The 20,826-nt window shown below is 34.2% G+C and overlaps 1 pseudogene; it reads right to left on the reverse strand.

The window, feature by feature from the left end:
• Positions 1–6,016: 6,016 nt before the first annotated feature.
• The window catches only part of LOC107518665, an 89,949-nt pseudogene continuing 75,139 nt past the window's right edge, over positions 6,017–20,826 (reverse strand).

A 20,826-nucleotide genomic window follows, 5' to 3' on the forward strand; every position in this document is an offset into this window, starting at 1 on the left:
ACGAGGTTGTTTTTGTTGTTGTTGTTGTTGTTGTTGTTGTTGTTGTTGTTTTAAGAGGATTCAGCTTTAAATATCTTGGCCAAATCATCTAACCATTCTTCTGTACGTTATGTAAAAAGATCCATCAAGTTGCATTTACCCAGCTAAGGTAATTATATTACAAAGGCAACCTTCCACCAAGTTTTTTCTATAGTGACCCGTATACAAAAAGAACATATTGCAAACCCTGAATATCCTTAATTCTTCCCCCACTTCTCCTGCCCTCTATAACCCCCAAATTTTCTTTTCTTATTTGCAAACTTGTTTTTGTCCTTTTTCCCTGAATGGAGCACCTGGTCTTTCTCACATCAACTTGACTCCTCAGTGTGTTTTCCTCATAGATCTCTATAGCAGTACATGCATAGATACTTCTTGTGTTAAAACCCCTCCTAGTTAAAGTAAGTTTCTAAGGACCTCCTTTCATGTATCTCATATCTATCTCACTTTTACTCTCTTTATTAGTCCCCACTGCCTTTTCATAGCTTTAACCCTTAACTATAATCTAATTGATAAAACAGCCTCCTACGTAGTCTCCAAAATTCTGTACGACCCAGTTGCTATTAAATCAATAAGCTTCCCTATTCTTTTTCCATATAGCCTAGATTTCAACCACAAATAAACTTTCTGATGTTCCTCGAATGCACTGTGCTCTTGGCGTATCTGCTCTGGGTCTTTGCACAGATTCTTCCATCTTCCCTGTCTTTTCTTGGCAAATCAAAGTCATTCCTCAGGATTCAGCTCAAATGGCACCTGGTCTTTGTGACTTCTAGCCTAGGTAAAAACTGGGTTCTCTGTTTTATCTCTGCAACAACATAAATTACACTTTAGTTGTATGCTTCTTTGTACCCTCCTCAAGGCTATAAACTTTTTAAAGTGAAGGACTATCTTATTTGCAGTTGTACTCCCTGTATTTACTGCTCAGTTAGGGTTTTTTGTTTTGTTTTGTTTTGTTTTTTTTTTTTGCAGGGGGTTGGGGGGAGGAATGGCATGTACAATTCCTAAAAATGCCCTTACTTTTCTATCTCCGTGATTTTCTACATGTTCTTTTTTGCCTGAATTTCATTCCTACCAATTTTCCCTCCCTCCAGCCCTATGTACATGCCTTGGTCTATTGTAATTTTGCTTATTCTTCCAAGTCAGTCTCAGGTGTTCTCTCTCATGAACATTTCCTGATCAGACCCACTAGAATTAATCTGCTCTGTATTAAAACCATGTAACATGAATCACACACTGTTTTGTAGTATACTCGATCTCTATTTTTTTCTCCCAAAATAGGTGGATTAAAAGTAGGGACTATGTTTTGAAATGTTCATATTTTCCACATAATCTGTCAGTGTTTTTCGGAGAGTCAGTACTTAACATGTATTGAATGAATTATTGTGAAATCATTTTCCAAAACTATGAACTTTTCTAGAAAATGTTCAGTAATAGCACTTTTCCCACTTATGAATTTCTTAATCTTTTTCATTCTAATTAGGAACTACCTGATTTATTTCTAAATATTTCTCTTACCAAACTGTAGCAGAAATCCTTCCAAAGGTTTGGTGGTAGCAATAGAAGTACATGAATAATTCTGTTTGGTACAGGTAAAATCGTAATTAGAACTCACGTTTCTTCAACTAATGTGTCAAGGATTCAAAGATCTTCCTCCAACAGAAACTTTTTTCTCCTCTACCTAAGAACAATGTAGAATATACACCCTTTTTTCACATTTTCTCTTATCACCAACATGACCAAAGCCCAATCATACATATTGAGATACCCCAGCTCAAATCAGACATTATTTGTGAAGTCTTTCCTGCTTCCTCTAGCCGAAAATATTTCCTTCCAGTCCTCTATACACAAAATACAGTATCTGTATCTCTCAATGACAATGATCTCTCTTTGCCTCATATTTTCGTGAATATTTATGCTCATTTCTTATATTCATTCTAAAGTGTGAGTTCCCAGAGAGCAGAATTTGTGCCTGATTTTGGCATTCCCCTTTACCCAGAGAAAAGTTTCTTGCACATATGTTTTAGTTCTATCACTTATATTATTTGTTAAATGGTATATAACATATACATAAAGAATATGTATATGAACAGGGTATGTACATACAGTGCCTATATTTGGAGCAGAACTAATATCTACATTAAACCCATTTGCTTACCAATGTATATGTGAAAAAACCAGATTGATTGATGTTATTAGAGCCTAAATTACTATATCGAACTTATCTTGGTGCCATTATTCTCCCTTCTAAAATGTAATAAGAACCTCAAATAGAATTTTAATCATATATCTCAGATATCACTTATTTCCAAAGACATCTATGATCCCCAAAGATTTCTTATAGTTTTTTATTGTAATTTCAGCATATTATAGCCACCCACTTATTTAACTGCTTTGCATTTGATTTCCTTGAGGAATGGGCCATATCATCATATTGATTTTTCTGTTTATACTGCTTAGGAAGCTAGACAGAATAATGTCCCTCCTCCAAAGATGTCCATGTCCTAATCCCTAGAACCTATACATATGTTACCTAATATGTCAAAAGGGACTTTGCAGATGTGACTAAGTTAAGAATTTTGAAATGGAAAGACCATTCTGTATTATCCAGGTAGAACCTAAATGTAATTGCTAGGATCCTTGTAAGTGGAAAACAGAAGCAGGAGAGTCAAAGTCAGAGAAGATATGACAACAGAAGCACAGGCTGGATGGATACAATCAGTAGCCTTGAATATGGGAGACGGTCACAAGCCAAGGAATGCCAGTAGCCTATAGAAGCTGGGAAAGGCAAGGAAATGGAGTCCTTACTCCCTGGAGCATGCAGAAGGAGCATAGCTCTGCCTGCATTTTCTTTTTAGCCCAGTGAAATCTTTTTGGGACTTGTGGCTTCCAGAAGAATAAAATAGTAAACCTGTTGTTTTAAGCAACTAAGTTCATAGTAATATATTACAGCAATGAAATGAAACTGATAAAATAGTCAACACATGGCAGATGATTCATAAATATTTGCTTACTAAAAGAACCACAGGATATTAGGCCTGAATCATATCTGACAGAATAAATGAATATGAGTAACAGCTGAAGGTGGGCCTGAAGAAGAGCTAGTAAAGAAAAATTCCCCATTACTAACTGAATTTGGATTTGAGGTAGAAAACAAAACAACAATAACTCTCCATTTTCTGGCTTAGGTAGCTGACTGTGCAATAGGAAATATATAAATAAAACTTATACTATTAGTTTTGGTCACGTTTGGTTTTCAGGTGGCTATGAACAACCAGATGGACATGTCCAGAAGACAGTGGAAAATTTCATCCAGGAACTCAAGGTAGATCTCATGTAACCAAACAACTTTGGAATGTGAGGTTAGATTAGGAAAGTAGCTAAAGATAAGGCTAGAAAGGCAGAAGGAAATTTTTAAATGAATAGGGAAGCCAAATCTAATTCATCAGAAGTTGGGATGGGCATCTAAGATACTTAAATTGAGAAAAAATGTAATCAAAGTGAGGCTTTAAGAAGATTAATCTGGTTGTCTTATGTAAAATAGCGGTAGGAGGGGAGACAGACAACAATACCATTTAAACTTTAGAGATCACTTTCAAAGACACTATTTTATTTAATCCTCAGCAATCTTGTGAGGCAGGTAAGAGGAAGCATTATCAAAAGCTAACTTTTAAAAAAATTACCATAAAACTGCTTGTATCATATTGATGATTATTTCAATTCATTTTAAAATCTTTACACATAATTTGCAATGAGCATAACTTCTTACTATTTTAATTAGTGTATTATTATCAGCCCGTAATTTAAGGTCTTTGTATCAATAGAAATCAAAATATATGAATGGAATTCTTCTATACAAAATATTTCGATTCTTATATAAGCCAAATTATCCTAAGGGCTAAAGGGAATAACATTGTATTATTAGATGCAATAACAGAATATTCCTATAAATGAGTTGGACAAGGTGATTTTATCACAATTAGCCATTGTTATGAATGAGTTTTATTAGTCCAACATTGTTAATCAAGAAAAAGCATTTGGATGAACTACTGTAAACTTTCTCTAGATCTCTCTCATGGCACTTTGAGATTTCAGTTTTGACTCTAATATCCATTTAACAAGGCTTTAAAAATCACAGAGCTTAAAAATCACATACCGCAATGAAAGATCCTCTGTGGCTATATTTAGGTGCCGTTAAATCACCTGGAATGATTTGGTCAGAACAAGAGAAAAATAATTGAGAGAATGCCCAAGTAAATCAGGTTAGGAGCTCAAACTCTCTCACCATTACAATTCCCAATTCAATTCTTTTTGTTTGATTTATCGAAGGCTGCTCTGAAGCATTCATATGAATAATTCAGTACTTACAAACCTGAGAAACAATGTAGACCTATCTTCATATGGATTAAAACAGGTTCTGAAGCTGATTTCACTGTGACCCAAACTCATCCTGGGGCTCACTTTTGACTCATGATTTGGCTTTCCACCCTCATTAGTTCAGATAAAGCTACTATTTTTGAACATGTTTACTGCCAGCAATGCATTTTTTTCAAAATGTGAACATTAGAGCAATTATTTAGGGAATCACAGTGTTTCATCATCCCAGAAATGGTCAACATGGTCAAAGGATTTACTGCTCAGTATATGGTCCCTCAGCACACATGGAAGCTTGTTAGAGACCTAGAGACCTCCAAGGGGCCTACTGAGTCAGAATCTGAATTTTCACACATTCACCAGGTAATTAATTTACGCATTACAAATTTGGTAACCTCTGATCTAGAGCTCAGTAATTTCGGAATTTGTGTTTAATTTTATTTCTTAAAATCTTCCCAACAAATACTTGATATTGTGATATCACAGGAGCTCCAAGTCCTTCTAAGTTTTCACATTTAGTTGCCAAGTCCTTCTTTTTACTTCTTCTAATCAGTTCCCATGAGTTCATAAAAGGATGTCAGGCTCCTTATACTAAAGCATAGTGGTTGAATGCATGTGAGGGTTTATTCTTTTCGTTAAAAACCCTTCTTACTTTACTATGCGCATGCCACATTTTTTTTTCCAACTTAATTTGTAGAAATCTTAGTAAGGGAAGAAGAGGGAGCACGATTGACAGAAAGAATGTGTTGGGAATGTGAGTTTCACTCATTATAGCTCAATAGCTATTTCTCCCTGGTTCCACTTCATGGGTAGTAATTTCAATTACTGGATGTATAATTTTAGCCAATTTATGTTAACTAGATACTCATTCATGGGTAACAGATAAACCTCCATAGTTTAATAAATTACTGACAATTTTACTATTTGTATTTCCTTACTTGGAGATGGGTTGGATATGACATTTTCTTAAGGGTAGCCCAAGTGAGAAGAAGTCTTTCTTACTGTTTTGATTTTGTTTTCCTAAAGCTGGTTCTGCAGGGAGTATAAAGCATGTTGGGCTGTCCTGGAATCTTCCTGAGGCCTCCTTGCCTGTCTACCTAAATTATCTGTTTTGTACTGGTCTCAGCCTAACAATAACCAATGTTGTGGCTGGACAAGACTTGTGATTCTTATAATTGTAAGATGCCCTTCAGCAGTAACCATGATGAAACTGAAAAGTTTCAAAAACTCTGTTACTTACAAGTTTGGAAATTACACAGCACATCTGAGGTCACAGAGTGAGATCAAAGGTAGAAAGAGAGGGCACATATTGGCCTGGGGTTCTGCTTTTATTGGAGTTCAGGGTGGGGGCCTAGGGTTTCACATGCTCAGTCAATATTGGTGAGTTTAAAGCATAATGCAGGAATTTAAAGCACGGGAAGAGAACACAAACCAGTAGCCCAGTGGTAAATCATTGAAATCAACCAAGGTCTCTAAAAAAAAGGAGTATTAGTTGGGGAGGTGACCTGTCTCTTTATCTGGGCATGTGGCTAGCAATGTATTCGTTGTAGATAGCTGTCTTTGAAGTAAACACTTCTTTGAAATGAGTGCCTTGGCAACAAACTTAGGCACTAGTATTATTTAAAGAAAAAAATATAAACAAATGTCAGGGCTTATACTACATTATCCACCGGTCCTGATCTTGTTCATTGCCTTCAATGTCTACTTCAATGACCTCTCCATCATCAGGCTATGCACTATAATCACGTGTCTCATCCATGTCCTCCATGTCCTCATCATCCTCTGAGACTTCACTATCTTTTGCATCTTAATCATCCTCCTCTTTCATGCTATCATATCCTCCTCTTTCATGCCATCATATCTGAGGCTGTCTTGAAAAGAAATACCAAGTCGTTGTCTTTCTCCATGATGCTTTGGAGCCAAGCCTGATACTGCTGTTTCTGTTGATGTAGATGTCGCCACATAGGGTCCATCCAGATTAAACCACAATGTTTCAGTCACATGGGCAAGAGTGAGGGCAACAAGGTGGACACGACTCTAAACAGCTATTTGACCTTGACCAAGTCATTTAAGGTCTAAACCTCAGTTTTCTCATCACACCAGGAGACGACAGTCTTCAGTGGTATCTTAGGCAATGGAGTATACATGGTAGCAGGATGATAGCAAAGGCAAGTTGTTTTCAGCTTCTTGCAGAATGTTCAGTATCAGCCCAGAGTTTAGGCACAAGGGACAGGCATGTACATATGCATAGATTTGGAAGACTTGGATGCTAGTCCCAGCTTTGCATTTGCAACTCTGCCAGCAACATGGCCTTAGACAATCATTTAGCCTATGTAAGTTTCTGTTTCCTAAGGAGGGTGGCAAGGGGGCTTCTTCACTTAAGTTTAATGTCGAATATGTATCACATATCACACATTCCTCTCAACAATTCTATAAGACTAACTTTTAGTCTTCATATGAGAAAATTGAGGCTTATGGAAGTTAAAGAAGTTTCCAAAAATTTCACGCCTACAAATAGCTGAGAAGGAATTCAGACTCAAGCCTATCTAATTCCAAAGACCATTTAAAAGACTGTGTATTGTTTTTCCCTAGACCAATGCAACCTACTAATATAGAATGTTGTGAAGTTCAAAGAAACTTTCGTAAATTAAAGAACTTTATTTAAAAAACAAAGCATTACAGAAAGTTGCTATTATAATATTTTAATTAATGTCATTTTTATTGTATTACAAAAGCAAAAAGCTTCAGCCTTTGCCCTAAAGATGTTAACAGTCTGGCTGTGACAAAGCCTCAAAGAATGGATAATGAATATGTTATATTATATACATTTAATCCAATCACGTAAATATGTAGTAAGAGTAGCTAGGTTAGAGTTTGTAAGAGAAACAAAGTTGAATAAATGTGCTCCTTCCCTTAAGGAAAGAATATCATACTATAGTGAAACTTATAGATAAAGAGCTTTTTACTAAACAGGACGGAATGAATGAATGTCAAATAGTACAAGAATCATATTGAGGGAGTACAGAGAACATAATGCCGAATGCTGACTGAGAGTATCAAGTAAGAGTTTACAGAGCATGTCACTTCTAAGAGTCTTGAAATATGGGCAGAGAATGTGAGAACACATTCCAGGCTGAGAAACAATGACAGGCAAAGGCACGGAAGCATGAAGAAGCACTTGTGAAAAAGTGTTGAATGAAGTGGTTACATCTGGGAGGGAAATGGCCCTGGGGAAGAAAACTGGAAAAACTTGCCCTTTAAACTAGAACTATTTAGTATTATTTGAGTTTTTCTTAATGCCTGCTCTCCTGATATTTTTCTAATTAAAAAAAAAAAAGTCACATATAAAGAAAAAAAAAAAGTATTAGGTTGTGCAGTTTTCTCATTACAAAAAAAAGGAATAAAATTTCCCCCTGTGTGAAGTGTTAATTATAAAAGCCAACAATATAACCAGACAGGTTAGGAATAAGCAGAGGGCTTCCAAATAAAAAAATCCACACAAAGGAAGAAGGATTTGAGTTAGGCTTAAATGACAGGTTAGAGATGACTAGATATAAAGGAGAAAGAATTGAAAGAGAACTGGAATAATCTGTCATTTCAATCATGCCTCCTTGCCTGACCCAGTTTGCCTGAGTGGAATTGTGCAAACAATCCTGGAACGTCTCTGCCACCATGAGTACACATCACCTTGGTTAAGTTTTAAAAAGCATGAAATGAAGCATGTTACAAAGAAATAGAGTGTTTTTCAATTTGGTCTTTAAAGTTCCTCCTTAGCAATTTATAGCTTCTCTCCAAAAGCTTAGAACTAATTTAAGTTAATGGCATTTCAGTTCACCTTTATTTTCTTCTTCTCTCACATTTCAGTGTGAATAGTGAACTTATGAATAGAAAATCTGGGAACTTATATTTGAATGTTTTTAAGGACATTTAATGGCATTATTAGTTTTTATGAACATATACATCCACTTAAAATAACAATAATAAGTAATATTAGAAGACTTGAGTAGAAATATAATGAATCCAATTAAACTAGTTCCTAAGTGATTGCTCAAAAAGCATGCCGAAACACTAACTAAACAGTTCAAAAATAAAGGAGTATTAGTTAAGTCTAACTAAGTACTATTGGCAGGACACAGCATATTTTTATGTTTGATCGATAGTTAAGTTGATAAACTTTTAGTATATTAATTGGCAGTGTTAATTATATTTAACTTTTAAATAAAATTTCGATGTGTTGGGAAAAAGTATTAATTTAATTATTTTAAGTTTCTATTTTTTACTTTAATTATATTTGTGAACCTGACTTCAAGTTTAAAGTATTGGCATAGTTTGATACCTGTACTAGCATGTGAGTCAGAAACTACATAAGGGCCTTACCACCTGCAAAAGGCAAACCGTCCAGATGGAAGAGAAAGTTTACCTAAGAAAACCAGCTTCGACATCTCAAAAACAATTTGTCTATATTACTGAGGTCTATGTCTTCCCTCAGATACCAGGAGAGATAGTGAGTGTAGTTATTCATTGGAAGAAAAATGCAGATTCAGGTCCTGATAATGAGCTAGCAGGAGAAAAGTTAGATTTCCTAAGTAAGCCCACTCAAAACTGAAGGACTAAAACATGGCTAATGGGATGCAGAATATGCACATTTTTTACTTAACAGCACCAATAGAGGAACCCCACGAAAGATGCCTTCCTCCTTCAATGTCCCATTCTGCCAAGAATCTTTTCCAAATCATCCCACAAATCCAAAGGCATCACCATCTATCTTTTACAACTATAGGTCCATTCCTATGCACTACTTCATCCAGACCTGGCTCCCGTGACCTCAGTGAGGTCTATAGCCCAAGTCGGCTAGGTCCAATAAGGAAAACAAAGCCCCTGACAGGGTAGTTCAAAAGGGACCTTAAATATAGGGAACAGTTACAAAGGTGTTTGAAGAGATGTGAAACCAAAAGTGGTGATAAAAAGAGTCCAGTCAAGATGGCAGAGCAGGTAAACACTGTGCTCGCTTCCTCTCATGTCTACATCAAAATTACAACACAACTACAGATAATTATTTCACACCCCTCTCTCTAGGGGTTTGCAAAAAGACATCTGGGACCAACATACAAGAATACCTTGAACTAATATTTTTCATTAGCCTCTCTGTTTCCTTAAGTGACTGTTTTTTGTTTTTTTTTTTTTTTTTTCTCTCCAAGCAGCGGCTGAGATTTGCTACAGAGCTTGACTCATGGCAGCTGCTGAAAGCTTCCACCTAATTCTGCCAACCAGGAACCATGATCTAATCACAAATGTGGAATCTACTCTCTTACTTTAGAACTCAGTACTCTTATCCCAGGAATGCCTCTAAAGTACCTGATGCCAATGTATTGATTCACTGTGGAACTGGAGGTCTTCCAGTTCTTTCTCCAAATCATATTACATTTAATGAGGATGATCATTTCTGGCCTAACATAATAAAGGCTATTTCTCATATTGCACAAAGACTGAAGTGGGTCTGGATCTCTCTTCCATCATGCAGCAGAGTCATTTGGATCACATGGCCACCAAGACAGCTCAGCACTGAGTTGCAACTTCTTACATTCTATAATGAGACAGCCACAAAGGTTACTTACCAACTTAAACAGGAGGCAAGATCAATTACCAATGAAGCTGTGCAGTTCTTGCACTTCACCCAGGAACAAAAATGTAATAACAGAGCAGAGAAAAAGGACTGGCAGCACAGGTTAATCTGCGCCAAGATTCAGAAATATTGAACAGCATCATGGTCCAAATCTTAGTCATAAATCTCTTGTTGGAACACAGAAGTATCACCAAGGTTCTCCCTCCCCTTAGGCATCTTGATGTTCTTGTTAAACAAACAAAATAAAATAAAAACATAAACATTGGGTTGGTGAGCTCTTTCCCCATTACAATTATAAAATATGAAGTAGCTACTTGCATTCCTCTACCCACGATGATCTCTGACCTCTTGAACAAGAACCCATAGTTAGTAAGTTAGTTTTCTAGGGCACCTATAACTTACTCATGAAGCTGAGGTATAGACAATGACTTTTGAGATGTAGTGAGACAATAAAAGCATCTAGTGATTCCATTCGATCTATGAAATGACCAAGGTCATGTAATTCTTCATGAATAAATTATCTTGTATCGTTTCTTAAGAAAGACTAAATTAAGTGGGCATAGAGAATGTTGTCTCTTCTCCTGACACTCAGATTCCTTATATTTCATCTCTGACTTGCTCCCTCATATGGCTATACTATCTTCTTCCTGGGGTGACTGTAGTCTTCATAGAGATGGTGCACTTTTTCTTTATACCTGTAGATAAAACTGTTCCAGCATATTATCATTGAATTTTCTGATTCCATGAAGCACATAACAATATGATGTCCCAGTTTGTCTATTTAATTTTTTTTTATTTTAAAGCCAGTGTTTAGTTTCCACCAAAGTAATACATTCATAGGGTTTAAAGACTCAAATAGTTCTAAAAGTCACATAATGAAAAAAAGTAGTCAGCTACTAGTATCAGATTTTTCTCTCCAGAGGAAATCAATTTCAACTCTTTTGATTATTTTATGTGGTATTTACCTTTATATTTATAAATATACTTGTACAGTTTCTTTTAGTTTCCAACTATTTTTTTTTTCAAAATATTCAAAGCTTCAGAAGCATTGGAAGAATGATACCTTCTACTAAGATTCACCAAGTGTTAACATTTTGCTACATTTGTTTTATCCCTCTCTCTCTCTTTTGACTAAACTATTTGGATATAAATTACACATAGTATGACACTTTACAACCAAATACTTAAGCACATATCGTTTAAAATAAGGGTATTCTTCCCCAAATGTCTCCTAGTTTTTGATGGCACCATTTAAGGAACTCACAGGCTATAAATTCCCAACTCAAAAATCAAACTGACGACACAGTGGAACATATCAATTGATCATTAGAGGGTTTGTATTTCTATATTGCCTACTAGCACATTCCTGGTGCATTTACCTGGACACCATAAAATTTTAATCTAACTCCCTGCATTTCTTTACCTATAATATTCTCTCACATTAAAGTTATGAATTCCATTTCCATTGCTTTACTTCAACCCTCAGAGTCATATCTGCTTTTTACATCTATTAATAACATTCAGCTGATTTGTACAACTGGTGACCTAGATGGACTTCAAATATTTTTGTAACTGTACAAGAATTGAAGTAAGCAGCACCAGACCCTGGTGTGAGATGCTCTTTGTTCTTTTCTGCCACATCCACACTTACCTTTATCCTAAAAGTAGAAGAAACTGAAAATGATGGAAGTTATCAGTCTCTCTCTTAATAACTCTTCTTCCACCAGCATATTCATATCATCATTGATAAGTATGCCTATTCTCCAGGTTCTAGAGCCCCTATTAAATAATGCGAGAAAGGAAATCAACATATGTTACACAGAAAACAGTGCTTCTTTACAACCTGTTATTCCTAAGGGCCCAGTAGTAAGAGTCTCTTTCCCTCCACAATTTGAACATCTCTTAAGGGATTAAAACACTCCACAAAGAATTCTGACTTCTGTTGCATCTGAGAAAGAATGTGGGGATGTGGCATTTGATCTAGCCTATGGACCCTGAGCTTTTCCTTGCTGGGACAGAGGTCCAGCTGCTTTCTCAACACCCCTTTCTCTACATACTCAGGGATCAAAGCAGGAGAGAGGACCTGCAGAATAATGATTCCAAAAATCTGAAATACATCCTCACTGGAGGCATAAACAAGGACTTACCTGGATCTGGCCTGAGGCCAGAGAAGATACCAAGAAGAGTAAGAGATGAAATGTGCACTTTTTGGATGTTTAGGAAAATAAGTTGAAAATTTCAGTCTCCGTGTAAAGGCCCTATTCGGGCAGCCAAAACAAGGACAAATCCTTAAGGGTGTTATATGGGCAGGAAAGTTGATCTTTGAATTTCATTTTTCTTTTGAAATATTTGGTGACCACATATCTCTTCTTGTTAGACTTACCTTTTTGGCCAAGAGAGATACAAATCATTTATATTAATGTTTGAGGAAAGTGTTTTTCAATGTCTAAACTTTTTTTAACATGGAAAGTTTTTCTTTGTCTCTCTAGTGAGAACCGTTGCTTACTGACAACTTATAAAAGAGCAATCATTAACTTTTCCTCACAACGATCCTTCTACTCCAAGAATTTTGGCCAAAAGTTAGCTTGGCTTTTAAGTCTCTCAACTCATGCTTTATTTTTCTGTTTAATATTATTTTTTAAATTATTTTTATAGTGACATTGGTTAATGAAATCCAATAAGTTTCAGGCGTACAATACAACAGTAAGGTATATGTATATATATTGCATTGTGTGTTCACCTCCCATAGTTAGATTTCTTTCTGCCACCACATATTTGACTCCTTTTACCACATTTATCTCTCTCCTCCCCCTCTCCTCCACCTTCTCTTATCACTAGTCTATTGCCCATGTCTATGAGTCTCTGTTTGTCCCTTTCATTTGTCGCTTTTAGGTTTATATCACACATATAAGTGATATCATGTGATTTTTCAACTTTTTCTTTCTGGCTTATTTTGCTTAGCATGATTTTCTCAAGGTCTATCCATGTTGTCACAAATGGCTATATTTCATCTCTTCTTATGGCTGAGTAATATTGCATTGCATATATGTACCACAGCTTTTTTATCCAATCATCTATCGTGGGACACTTTGGTTGCTTCCATGTCCTGGCCACAGTGAATAATGCTGCTATGAAATTCAGTGTGCAAATATCTTTTGGGGTATGAGTTTTCACGTCTCTGAGGTAAATACCCAGTAGAGGGATTGCCGTATCATATGGTAGATCAATTCTTAGCTTTCATGGGCAGAGTCAAAAAGAGAAATCAGTGCATCCCAAGCTTGCTCCACTAGAATGATTTTCTATCTTTTTTAAAACTAATAACAGGAATGCCATTTTTTATTTAGCTATTGTTTATTTCTAAGAAAAATTCAAATTTATGTCTTTCTTCCTAAAGAGAACTTCAGCTGTGCAATTTATAAAATTAAATATTTAAATACCTCCTAAAAGAAGTGATAAAATCCCAATGTATTTAACAGTATAATATCTATATTTTACTCACTTACTTAAATTTAAACATACTTAAACAGAAAACAAATATATAATCTTACTTAAAACTTACTTAAACAGAAAACGAAAAATAAAATCATCATAATGGAAATAGCAAATAGTGTTATAATGATGAGTTCTAAATACTTACAATGGACATGGAGAAAAAAAAACTTTAAAGGTGGTCTTCACATGAAATGTTATTCTTTTAATTTCACTGAATTATTTTGAAGCTCTAGTATGGAATTCTACACTTGTATTTCTCAAAGTGTGTTCCATAGACCAACAGTATCAAAATTTCCAATATGCATGTTCAAAATGCACATTATTGAGCTCTATTTTAGGTGCTCTCCTAATAATTTTCACTCACACCAATGTTTGAAAACTATTATGAAGGAAAAGAAAAAAGTAAAGTAATTATTTGAGAAGAGATTTTACAAACATTAAACAATGATAACTGTAAAAATAACAATAAATGTCCATGTATTTGGAGATAATTGCTGAAATGTTATTTACTAATGAAACGTCATGGTGTCCAAGTAGGGCACCATTGATCCTGAGTTAATCATTGCCGAAGCTGGATGATAGAAACATAGTTATTATCCTAGTTTCATATATATTTTAAATTTCCCATACTGTAAAGTTTTTAAACATGCCGTTATATACTGTTTCCATTGGGCATAGGTTGACTTATCATTTTGCACATGAGGAACTAAGAGAGATTGATTCTACATGCCCTGAAATAATTTAGTTTACATCTGGTATTTAATCTAATTGTGACTTAGCTTGATCCAATTAAACGCACACAAATTTGTATTTGCAAGTATTTTTTAAACAACATTCTAAGTTACAACAGTCACTTAAAATTATGTTTTTTACCTTCTTGACATTTATCATAACATTTCCAATAGCACTTATTAATTATAACTGCTCTGATGTGACATCACCTTTCATTTTCTGATCTTTTTCTTTCCCGCATGACCCTGTCTCTCTTGAAAAATAAAACTCTTACTTTGGAAAAGCAGCTTTAATATCTGGGATCAGTGGGAAGGGTCATGTCTCATTTATTAATGTATTGGAGTCTTTGTCCCTTTAGTCTTTTTTGAGCTGAAGAAAAATAACTTCATTTTTTTTTCTGCTAGTCTCAAATACTCTGAGGCATTGAACTCTTAGCCTCTGTATGCCCGGCAACTGCCTTTTAAAGGGCTAAACTCTTCTTGGATTGGTTTGTACAAGTAAAACAATTTGAAGTACATCCATAAGTTTTATGAGATCAATAGACTGGTCTACACAGGAGATGGCAGAATGGTACTAAGAACTGCCCAAGCCACAACTTTCTTTTAAAAGGCTCAGCAGTCTTTATAGACATCAGCAAGACTGAACTAATCAATACCAATCATACTGTTGTGTAGGCAAATGGTAGTTAATTAGCTTAATTAAATTTAAAGTTGGAACAGTCTACAGTCATGAATATAAAAATAGCCCAAGATATTTTTTAATGTATTATAAAATTGTGTTTTAACATTTACATCCTGTGACATTTTTAAGGGAACAGGAGGAATATTAAAAAGGAGAAATCAAGAGGATGAGAGCTTAAATGGAAGAAAATGTAGTTTAAAAACCAATTAACTTCTTATGAATACAGGCATAACTAGGCTGTTTGGGGGAAACACACTTTGCCTCCTGCTGTGATTGGATCATGTTGACTGTGCTTAATCAGTAATGAGTGGTGGTGACCTGGGCTTCTGGATACATCAAATAATTTCTAGCCAAAAATATATTGTCGTCATAAACAAGCAAAACTAAATTCTATTGCTTAGAAATGCAGTCTTTTGTGTCATAATTATAAAGCAAAACAAAAAAAAAGTGATTTCCATAAGAACTAGATTAGTGGTTACTTTTAATAGGAGATAGACAGTTGTAATAAGGAAGTGGTGCCCCGGAGGATTTCGGGGTGCTGATAACATTTTCCTTCTTGAATTGAGTGGTGGCTACACAGGCGTTTGTGTTTATTCATTAAGGCGTTTGTGTAAATTCATTAAGCTACGTATTTATGTCATATGCCCTTTAAAATGTTATATTTTACAATTAAAAAGTTTAAATGAAATAAATAAACATATGTCTGGTTTGCTAACCATGGTTCTGACCAATCTGGAACTTGAACTAAACCAGAATTCCAAATAGGAATTTCCGTGGTTAAAAGTATTATATATATAGAAATATTATATATTTATATTTATATATATATGTATACACACACATTTTTGTACACTTTATTTCTTCAGTATAGATGTACCTGAAGCAACAGTTCTGGCATCTGGTTAAATCTAGAGGACCTCACTTTCAGCTAATATTCCAGATAGAACTTTTTGGTTTGCATAGCATTAGATCCCAAAGCATTCCTCAGCTTTATATTCTTTTAAAATCTGACCGCACATTTCCTAATTAGCCCTGTTAGGTTGTCTTCTATTAGGTCTCTGAATTAAATTACCAAGAATATTTAATGTTTTCTCACTAAACATGAGATAGTATTACTTCTAGAAGTCTCCTCAGGTGCTCCTCAGCCCACGCTAAAACAGAGCCAAACTAAAGCTTAAATAGCGTAAGTGACTCATATGTCACTACAAAGCTAGTAGAATTTTGAGGCCAAAAGTAATACTCACATCGTATTACAACCTAAAATAATGTCTATTTGAATATTTATATAATTTGTTTAATTTTAGGCTCTAACAGTTGCTAATAATCAATATTCATAAGTTCAGTTCAATAGAATTATAAGAACTCTTAACACTCTTAAATTTGAGCCCAGATGCCACCAGGGAAATCCTATCCACCAAATTACACCAAATAAGAAACATAAAATGATGAAAGCAGCAGAGAAAAAAAATTAATGTCACATTTGTAATTGAAGTAGGAGGTAACTAAAATGAAATAGAAGCCATGTTGTATTAGCTAAACTTTACTCAATGGCAAGTTACCACTTAGTTACTACTCGCTACCTTAGCAATATCTCCCAAACATCTAACTTGATCACTGTTTTCAGGCCGTTGCCAAGCTTCCCCAGCCTCTTCAGTCCATCCTGGCCTCTCTTAGTCAACTTCTCTCAATTTTCTCCAATTCTATGCTCAAGACATTTTTTTAATCCCCTAACCCCCAACATCTTGTGTTTAGTGTTCTTTCATTCAGAGCTACCTCTGGTCTGAAAAATAAAATCTTTCTGGAGCTTAGATTCAGTTTACACAAGAAAATAGTGAAAACGTGGAGATTTTAGGGTAGATAGTGTGACCAGGCAGGTGAGTAGTTGTCTCAGTCCCATTATGGAGGTGTTGGTTGCTCTGTATATGTAGATGTGTGGATTCGCACAAGGAAGCCTAAATTTTGGGAATCCAAACACCCAAGAGGCAGCCACAGAAGTCTCAAACTAATTTAAATATTTGAAAAATTCTTGGAAAAAAAATTCTATTTCCCCAAGATAAGACCACAATAAACTGTTGTAAACTGTTTGCTTAGAAGATATAATATTTGTCCAAACCATCAGACAAATTATAGCTAAATTATAAAAAGCACCTTTGGTGGTGTATAAGGTTGGAAACTATTGGTCCAGGGAATAAGGATTTAGGCTATTTATATTCTGAACAGAATCTAATATATACAAGAACTCTATAAATATTAAACAACTACCTTTCAGAAGTGACATTGTGGTGAGTAGATGATTCTTTGAAAGCGATTAACAGGGGGTTTTAAAAGAAATTGATCTTGTACCATTACAGAATGCTACTGCAGGTAGACTCCATATAATGTCAACAGAAACATTATAATGCTACTGTTACAAGCTTTACAAGATTTGGAGCAAACTGAAGTCCCAATTACTTTAGTACTGGCAATAAAATTTGTTTATGCATGGATATATTTGTTTATTGTTGTTAGGAATTGGTTGGTTTATTCCAGGAAGTAAAATACTTTTGCTTTTCTACTCAAAGCTAAATAAGATGTTTCATAAAACAGACAATGAACAGATGTGTTCTAAACAGTTTGTCTGTAAAATATGCCCTTTGATAACCTCATTCAATTGGCACTTCTGCCACACCCTTGAAATGGTTAATGTCAGAGAAGTTGTTTAACTTCTCTGAACCTCTGACTGATGAGAATGATAATATGAAGTTGAAGATTAAATAATACATGTGAAAAACACATGTAAAATCATTTTACAAACTGTAAAGACAAAATTTTTATAAAGAGCTAAAAGAATGCCTTTTTTTTTTTTTGATACTTTATAGAACCATTGTTTTCTCCATGAACTTCTATTATATTATTAGATATGCTATAATTCTGATCAGTAACAAGAGAGAATTATCAGCATGATTTGTCACCAAAACAACTTGTGTCAGTTACATCAGAGTCAAAATAAATTTAAATTCCATGGATAGAGCTTGGAATCTTTATTTATAATTAGCAGGACTAAAGCCTTGCCAAGTTAGAAATGTTAAACTTTAATGTAAAGCAAAGAATATAGAAGTATAGACAAAAAAATACTTTTTTGGAAACAAATAAATTCTTTCATATAAATGTATTTATGATAGTTTTAGCATGTAAATATTAGATGAAATGTGCAAAAACTTAAAAATTAACATTAAAATAAATTATCTTTGAAATCTGTTTGAATTAAATCAAAAACATAGTACATATTGTTTTTACAAGTTTAAAACTGCTTTGACTGCTCTAGACTGAGTAGTATCAATGAGAGATTGACATATTTGAATTTTTCAGACTTCTTCCTTTTATTTTTTTCCTCTGGCTCACTATCTTCTCCTAAACTTTTTCTAAAAATTGTTCTAGTCTTTTATCTCTCTGAGGGAAACAACAACACTGCAATATAACATTGAGAGAATTAAAGGGTCAGCTACCTTCTTTATTAGAACAGAGGCTTGTGCTCAAATGTGTTGCTTCTCTAGAGTACTAGAATTACTAAAACTCATATTGTCCTTGAAGAGAAAAATAAAATACAGCAGTTGCAAATAAGTTGAAAACCGACAATTCCTGTGTTAGCTGCTCCAGGGATCTAGTAGGAAATTGACTTTTGTAATGAAGTGTTACTCATGCCTTCAAACACAGGATTACTTGTTGTGCCTCCTGGGGTTAAGACATGGATGTCACCCTCTCTTTCAAAAACTCATGCTTCTTAAAATTGTGCTGGCTTTCTGAATTCAATATTAACTGCATATAATTATTCCTGGTGCATATGTTTATTGGTTGGGGGGATGGTAGAACACATCTGACACCACAGATATTTCAACCTATTGATTTATTCACTGGTTCAGCAAACATTTACTCAATTACTTGCACATATAAACCAGTAGACACTGAATAGGCACTCTGAACACTAGATAAGAATTTACCTTTAATGTACTTACAGCATGGTATGCTATGTGCAAATGCATAATCAACTCTTAGAATGGAACATAAAATACATAATAATAGAGACAGTTACAGAATGTTGCAGAGAAGAGAGAAGTTGCTACATGTCACATAGGCATATAATTTTTTCAAAAACTTATCATGAAAGCCATATACACATCAACACTTTTTATTTAAAGGTCTATTGCAAATATGTGGAAATTAAACAACATACTCTTAAATAACTGGTGGATAAAAAAAATAAATGAAAAGAAAAATTAGAAATATCTGGAGACAAATAAAGATAAAAATACAATATGTTCAAAGTTACAAGATGCAGCAAAAGTGGTATTAAGAGGGAAGTTTATAGTAGTAAACACCTACATTAAAAAGAAAATAAAAATAAAGAACCTAACTTTATACCTCAAGGAAATAAAACAAGAAAAACAATCTAACTCCATGTTAGCAGAAGAAAGAAAATAATAAAAATTAGAGCAGGAATAAAGGAAATAAGGAATAGAAAAACAATGAAAAAAAAATCAATGAAACTGACAACCTTTAACTAGACTTATTAAGGAAAAAAAATAAAATTAGAAATAAATAAGGAGACATAATTGATGCTACAGAAGGGAAAATGATCATGAGAGGAAATTAGGAATAATTATACATCAACAAATTAATAACTATTTAAATTGGAAATTATGAAAACAATCCTATTTACAATAACACCAAAAAGAATAAAATATTAAGGAATAAACTTAGCTAAGGAAGTGAAAGACTTACACTGAAAACTATAGGGCTAATGAAAGAAATTAAGAAGACACAAACAAATGGAGAGACATTATATGTTCACAGTTTGGAATATTTAATATTGTAAACATGTTCATACTACTTCAAAGCAAGCTATAAATGCAATGCAATCCCTATTGAAATCCTAATAATAATTTTTACAGGAACAGAAAAATATTCTAAAATGTATATGAAACCACAAAAGGTCCCAAATAGTCAAATCGAAGTCTAAAGAAGAAAAAAGCACATGTCACACTTCCTGATTTCAAAATATATTATAATGCTATAGTAATTAAAACAGACATAAACACAGACATAAACACAGACATGTAAACACAGACATAAACACAGACATGTAAACCAACAGAACAAAACAGAGAACCTAAAAATAAATCTGAACATATGTGGTCAACTGATTTTCAAGTGTGCCAAGAATACGCATGGAGAAAGGTTAGTTTCTCCAACGAATGGTGTTGGGAAAACTCCGTATCCACATATAAATGAGATTGAATTCTTATCTTAATAACATCACAAAGATTGAGTCAAATGGATTAAGGACTTAAATGCAAAATGTCAAATTGTAAAACTTCTAGAAAAAAATGAGGAAAATCTTCATGACATTGATCTCGGCAATGATATCATAGACATGACACCAAAAGCAAAAACAAAAATACATCAATAATATTGCAACTAACTAAAAAGCCTACACAGCAAAGGAAACAAACAAAAGATTCAAAAGGCAATTTGCAGAAAGTTAAAAAATATTTGTAAACTATACATCCGATAAGGAGTTAATTTCCAAACTATTAAGGAATATCTGTAACTCAATAGCTGGAAAAAAAAAGATTTTTTTTTAAAGGTATGCATGCAAATAACCACATGTATATGAAAAGATGCTCTGAGCCACTATTCATCTGGGAAATTAAAATCAACATCACAATGATATATCACCTCAAACCTGTCAGGATTGTTACTATTAAAAAAAAAAAAAAGAAAGATAACAGCGTTGGCAAGGATGTGGAGAAGTTGGAAGTCTTTACTCTGTTTCTGGGAATACAAAATGGTATAGCTGCTATGGAAGACAGGATGAAATTTGCTTTAAAATTAAAAACAGAACCACTAGATAA

This window comes from Rousettus aegyptiacus, unplaced genomic scaffold, assembly GCF_014176215.1.
Source record: "Rousettus aegyptiacus isolate mRouAeg1 unplaced genomic scaffold, mRouAeg1.p scaffold_m13_p_4, whole genome shotgun sequence".
Lineage (NCBI taxonomy): Eukaryota > Metazoa > Chordata > Mammalia > Chiroptera > Pteropodidae > Rousettus > Rousettus aegyptiacus.